This window comes from Talpa occidentalis, unplaced genomic scaffold (genome assembly GCF_014898055.3).
Source record: "Talpa occidentalis isolate TD23 unplaced genomic scaffold, MPIMG_talOcc4v2.1 talOcc4.7, whole genome shotgun sequence".
Taxonomy (NCBI): domain Eukaryota; kingdom Metazoa; phylum Chordata; class Mammalia; order Eulipotyphla; family Talpidae; genus Talpa; species Talpa occidentalis.
This window is the reverse complement of record NW_023605083.1, coordinates 60087932-60094945: the sequence shown is the minus strand read 5'-3', so window position 1 is coordinate 60094945 and position 7014 is coordinate 60087932. Positions and strand designations below refer to the sequence as shown.

General features: G+C 40.6%; 1 long non-coding RNA gene across 1 annotated transcript; it reads left to right on the top strand.

The window, feature by feature from the left end:
* The first annotated feature begins 467 nt into the window (after positions 1–467).
* LOC119231884 (uncharacterized) lies at positions 468–6525 on the top strand. Its single transcript, XR_005121962.2, has 3 exons — positions 468–650; positions 5444–5582; positions 5968–6525. It is a non-coding gene; the product is annotated as an uncharacterized LOC119231884 (long non-coding RNA).
* Positions 6526–7014: the final 489 nt, after the last annotated feature.

Here is a 7014-nt window from a genome sequence, read left to right as displayed (position 1 = left end):
CAGCAAAGCATATTTGCCTCCTGAATGGCTGCAAGGGCCTCTGAATTGGCCTGGGAGCCACAGCAGGAATAGCTCCCTCCTCTCTTCCCTGTGGAGGAAAGAGGAAGGCTATCCAGAGAGTTAAAAACCATCTGGGGTGAAGACAAGGTGAGTTGGAGCTGGGAAGAGGCTAATTGGCCCCATAGGACATGTGCCTGAAAAGCAGCAGTTCCATTTTCCTGCGCTATTTGTAAATGCATTCTGAAAGCTCCTGAGAGTTTCTAGAATCAGTGAAGTTGGCCTTCTAGGGAGACTCGAACTACCTCTCATTACCAGCTCCTGAAAAGAGTTTTTAATATCCTGAGTTAAGCAGTGGTTACTCCTTTAAGGGAAAAACAATGCCTAATGCCAGATGTCAGCCAAGGGGCATTTTAAGCATTAAGAGGGGTAGACTAGTGCAAGATTCACTGTGCTTACTGTGCAGATCAACGTGGAGACCAGCCATTTGTTCGATCACTGATTTATTCAGGAGACATCTACAAAGTGCCAGGCATCACCCCTTCTCGCTGCAGGAACAAGGAAGAACAAGGCATGTGCCTGCTCAGCTCTGTGGGACTGACAAGCAAATACACGGCGAACTTAATGTGATGCTGATGTAAGCTGGGACACGGGTGAGTAGGAGAAACAATGGCGACCTCTGATGGGACCAAGAATGGGAGTATGAAATGTCCAAGCATGTGTCTAAACTGTGTGGCCTTCAAGTTACTTCTTTATGCCTCAGTTCCTTGTCAGTAAAATGGGGACTGGTTAGTTCTTTGAAAATATGTTATGAGGGTTGTATATTAATATACAGAAAGTACTTGGAACACTGGCGTATCATCTGAGAGTTGTCATTTTTAAATGTTCATGATGCAATAGGTCTGGTTATAAGTGCACATAAATCATAAAACAATCACAGAATGGGGACAAGTAAGTGGAAAGTCATTCCAGGAGACATAATAATGAAACTTGTCTTTGTGACTCTTGATACTTGAAAGGAGCTAAGGGACAGCGATGTGTCATCTGACATAGGGTTCAAGGCCATTGGCGTGAGACTGGTAATCCCCACTTCACACTTGCAAGCAATATAACCTCAAATGAGTTGCTCAGTATCTACTCTTCATTTTTCTCATTGTAAATGGGAATAACTGTGCCTCTCTTGAAAGGCAATTGTGCAGAGAAACTCAAAAATGTAAAGCACTTAGACCATTATCTGATACATAAAAAGTGTGCAGTAAGTGGAGGTTATTTCTTTCTATAGTCATCCATCTCCAGGTGCCCTCTCATCCCCCCATTCTTTCACCCTCCTGCCCCCAACTACAAACTCTACTCCCCCTGCCCAACATTCTTTTTAAGCAACATTGGTGCTTAGTTACACTTTTGACTTAATTTGTTCAGCAAAGATTCTCTTTATTTTCCTCATGGAAAATGTTTCACCATTTTCTTTGTAGGTTCCACTTGCTTTGTCTATCCTTAAATTTTGATGTGTTGTGTGTTCCTCTGCTGGTTTTCCCCTCTTCCCACTACATACTCCCCCCGGTAATCGACACATCCATCTACTGACAACTCCCAAATCGATGTCCAAAACAGACCCCTCTCTATGGAATACCTGACCTCAAATTTTCATCTACCACGTCCACTTGGATGTCCCCAGGTGACATGCCCAAATTGGAACCATCCTTTTCATCCCCCAAACCTGCTCTTCCTCTTGACATCCCAGTCTCAGCAATTGGCACCACCACTCACCCAGTTGCCCAAGCTAGAAACTGGGAGTTGTTCTAGAATTGTCTTGCCACTCCACCTCCACATCTAATTAGTCACTGTGTCTTGTTGATTTCACCTTCCCCTTCGAGGCAGCCCCACAGCCCCTACCTAGTCCAGGCTTTTGACTTGGCTCTTAGAGTTTGGGTTTGATTTCTTAACAAAGCTCTTTCTCACCATCTTTGCCCTCCTCTAATCAAACCTCTATATTAGAGGTTCACAATTTTTTGTTGTACAGGACCAGATAGCAAAGTAGTTGTTGCAACCATTGATCTTTGTCACAACTGTGCAGCTCTGCCACTGAAGTGCAAAAGCAGCCCTAGAGAACACATAAATGATGTGGCTGTGTGCCAGTAAAGGTCTAATATGATTAAGGGCCCATGTCACTCCTTCGTCAATGTTATCAAGGTAAAGTCCAAAACCATAAATGAATCAATAAATTCCTTTGTGATCTGATTTCTTCTTTTTCTCTTTCTCTTTCTTCTTCTCCTTCTCCTCTCCCTCCGGCCCCTCCCTCTAACCACTCATCACATGTTGTCATACTTCAACTCTTTCCGACTACTACAGACCCTAGAGGAATTTTTTTTTTTTTTAATCTCTGGGCTTATAAAGATGCTGGACCTTCTGCCTCAAATGTTCTTTATTCTCATTTAGCAAATTTTTTCATTCCTCTAGGTTCAAGTTAAGTCTCATTTCCTCTTTGAAGTCCCCCATCTATTAAGGAGGAATAAGTACTTCTAGTGTTAAGTATATCATACAATTTAAGGTCTTTGATTATAAAAACTAGATCTCATTGATCTCACTTTTTTTTTTTTTTTGATGGCTAAAAAGAACACTCATTTTCACATTATATAGGGGAAAACTAAAGCACAGGAAATATATGCTACAAACTCAAGGTCACAAAATGACCAAAAAAAACAAAAAAGATTTTACACTGGAATTAAAACCTGGCACACACAAATTCGGAATCCAAAAATCTCTATTTTTTTCATTTCATTTTGAAAATCAAAAAATAAAATACATTTTTCTAGTATCAACCCATTTTATACCATAGATATAATATTCTTTTTCCCATAACTAGGTATACCTTCAACAGGAAAAGAGGAAAGTGGGACCATGAATGGACCATACAGGAAAAAAATGTTGTGGTCTTTGTCTTTTCTCTTATTTTCACATCTTCTGGGGAAATTGGTGAATACACCTCAGAGGTTCCAACTGCCTCTGCTGCCCCAACACTCTGATGATAATTTTTGGAATTCCCCAACAAGTTGGATGAGCTCTTGTCTGTTGTTGGCTCACTTTTCTGGCTCCTTTTGTTAGCTCCCTTCACAGAGCAAGTCATTCCACAAACAAATTAATTATCCTGTCTAATCAGATGTGCTCACAACACAATGGACAATGAAGCTCATCGTTTCCATGGTGATCTGTTCCCATGTCAAATGCATTACATGCAGGGAGTGTACATTTAGCTTGTGGTAAGGGTATTGTTTGATATTAAAAATCTAAAAAGGGAAAAACAAAATTCAAATTCACCTTTTATTTCTGAAGAAAAGTCCTAGAATAGCCCTTGATTCCTACTCAGCAATGGAGTAAAAAAAAATTTTTTTTAAGTCTTCAAGATGTGCTGAGTTCACAGGAAGGAAGTCAGCCTCATCTTAAGGCATTTGGTTCTTAAATCTAAGCCTCGACAGATGTGCAAAGACTGACCGTGACCTCCTGGCCTATGATTTTCACCCCGAACTCTACAGAATTACAAAATTCCCAGAGACCTGTAAGAGTCCCACAAAACAGTAAAGTATTTTCCACTAATTGCTCAAGGGTTACATCATGTCCTCTTAATTTCTATGTTGAGTGTCAGATAAGACTCCTGTTTAAAAACACAGTTCTGCTTATTGGGGGAAAATTTTTATTTTATTTTATTTTATTCTCTTCTTAGTTTCATTTTCTTAGTCCATTTTTTTTTAATCTCTCATTTTTTTTATTTATTTATTTTTACATCATTGTTCATTTTTAAACAATATTTGCTTCCCCCACCCCCTCAGGTGTAGTCCCCATAGAGTTTCCTTCCCCAGTGCACCCGTGCACCATCACCTCAGTCCCCTGTGCTCCTCCCTCCCTCCCTCAGATCCCTCTCCCTCCTCCTCCTGTGGGAAAAATTTTAAATAGAAACCATTACATTAAACTTGACAGGTTAAATTAATGGATCTAGAACATCTAGGGTTAACTTGGAATATATTTATAGATCACTAGCTTTGTCAAGAAATTATTTCAGAAGATTAAAATCTGGTAATATTTGCAAGATAGTTGAGCAATAGACCTGCTTTTAACTCTTCACATGCCACATGCCAGGGGCCCCTCAGCACTTTTCCCTTGGTCACCTCCTTGGTCCCAGACCCTTTGCCCCATTATCCTGGCTCTGCACTCTAGCCTGTCCACTTCAACCTCCTCTTTCTGCTTCTCTGTTTCTATTCCCATTTGCAAGTTGACATTTGCACTAGGTCTTGATGTTCATTTTAATACTCCCAAGAGACCCAAACTTGTTTCCCCTTGAATACAATACAGACTTTCTTGATCACCTCAAGTTGCCTCGGGCAACATGTATGCTGGGTTCACTTGACCCCTGAAAACCTTTCCACCATATTGGGACTGGACAGGTCCCATTCAGATTCAGCATAGAAACCCAAGAGGAATAGTAGCCAAACCATAAATAAACCTCAAAATATAAATCACCAAGCTTCTACTAACATCATAGATACAGTTACCTGTTCAACAAAGACTATGTACCTACTATCTGCCACACAGGGTGCTAAGTCCTGAAGATTTAGAAGCTTGGCTGCTCCCTACAAGATGTTCCCAGTGTAATAACAGAAGAGATAAATAAGGCAGACCCATCTGTGAGACCCACTGAAATATGACTTAAGCCTACAGGGATATAGTCCAGTTTGCCTTAATTGTGCACATGCATTCACCATCTGGTGCCTGTCATCTAGACTTATTCCTCCTCACTCAGTGTTTCTTGAGCTTTGGTCACCAAAAAACCTCTCCCTTGCCATGATCCTTCATAAGCCCATGTTCCTTCCTCTGCTAGAATTGCTTTCTCTGCAGTCAGCTGACAAGTTCTCTCTTGTTTCATCACATATCACTTAAATCTAACTCATAGGTGGATGGTCTTGACAGCTACTAAATCCTTCATAAATCTTAAAGAATAAATTAAAGGCTCAATTCAATTGTCCACCCTTTTGTGAAGCCCTCCCTGATTTACTCAAGCAGAATTACTCTGCTGCCTTTTCAATAATCCAAAACGTTTTGTTCATATCTTCATTAAAGCCTATAGTACAATATATTAAAATCATTGATTTATGTGTTTCCTGTCACAGCTCATTGGTTCCTTAGGTAAAGACAGTGTCTCAGATGTTTGTATAAATCACTCGCTTTCCTAACACCTATGTGCACTCCCTGGAGTTATCACTGTAGTGTGTGTGTGTGTGTGTGTGTGTGTGTGTGTGCAGGTGCACACTTGCTCAACAATTAATTGATAAAGCAATAAATGTAAGAGTAAATGAATGTGCAGTTGTATGGGGGAATATAAAAATAAAATTTATTATTTAAAAAAAATTAAAAAAAAGAGTAAATGAATGAATAATGGGTATAACTCATCATGCAGGCACATGGAAGAGAGGATCCATTCTTACTAGGCATTTCAGAAAAGACTGCATAAAGAAGATGGCAAAAGAACTGAGCTTTGAGAAATTCTTAGAAGTATGCTTTCAGACACTGCAAGATAAGGAATAGAATGAGCAAAGGTAAGGAGGAAAAAGGAATGTGACAGATTTGGGGAATGATGACTACATTGATATGGCTGGAGTGGATGAATAAATAGGTCAGTATGCCCTGGACAGATGGAGGAGGAGTTAAATGGTGAGGGACTTCAGGGTCCCTCTGAAAGTATAGATTCAATCATGGGGTCAATGGAGAGTCACTCAGGGGAGTTACATGGTCAGATGTGTATTCTACAAAGATGTGTAGACTAGTGATGGGAACACCAGAGACCCTTCTGAGGCCACTGCCCTTGTCTAGGGGACTGATGGAGAGAATCTGGACTAAAGCAATGAATGTGGGGATTGGGGAGAAAAAGGAATGTTTCAATTGATCTTTAGGATTGATTTAACAGGAGCTCTAATTTTGCAGGGAAAGATACCCAGACATAGAGAGAAAAGAATGGATGAGAACAAGACTAAAAGAAAGGGATCAGATCATCAGGTGATCTGAATTGCTGAAGCATCAACCTTCTAGAAGAAAATGGCACAAACTCAGAAGTCAAGGAGGTGTGATTGGGAACAGGGAATCCGGTGAAGGAAATATCACCTCCACATTTTACCAAATTACAAGGCTGAAGAGGAAAGCCAGGTTGCTGGCTGAGGTTCTTACTGAGCTGATGACCAAGAGCAACATGTGTGTGGTAATAACAACCCCAAAACAGACCCTTCCTTTCCAGTGGTAATAGGAGCTGCACTGATGAGTGTTCTCAGCAATTCCCAGTGAATGACAACCACAGAGCTTGCCTGAAAAAACATGGGAAATTCATTCTTGAAATGCCCTAGCTGTTAGCAGGGGAACCCACTGGGACATTCTGGAAGTTTCCTTGGCCCATTTGGAAGGCAATATCTTCTCAGGTGTGAGATCTCTGGAGACTGGTCTCCCTCTTGGGGCTCTAGTTCTTTACCTGTAAAGCAGAGATAAGAATAAAGCTACTTTGAAATATGATTGTGAAAAATTGATGAAAAAAATGCATGTGAAGGTAGATTCTCAGTAAAATAGAAAGCAGTATAAATGTGCTGAGTAGTGTTATTTTACAAGACAAGCACTATACCTGACATTTCTGCATATTTCTGAGAAAAAAAAGTGGCATTTCTGCATGATGTGTGCAAAAAGTATTTTTTTCCTGATAGAGAATAATTTCTTCACATAAAAGGGAAGTGATACTTTGCTAATCGCAAACAGCCTCAGAAACAAAGGACCAGCCCCCGCAGCATCTGTGATGGCCCTGAAGGGGCAGAAGGCGAATGAAGCTGATCCCAAGACAAAGAGACAGGACTTCTGTAGCACATTTTTGTCGCCAAAGTTTCCAAAGGAAGCCACCAGTGACTTTTGAGGCTCTACAAGAGCCTCAAGACCAGAGGGAGGAAAAACATCACAACATCTTAAAATGTGCTCTGATTAAAAATGAATCCCTCA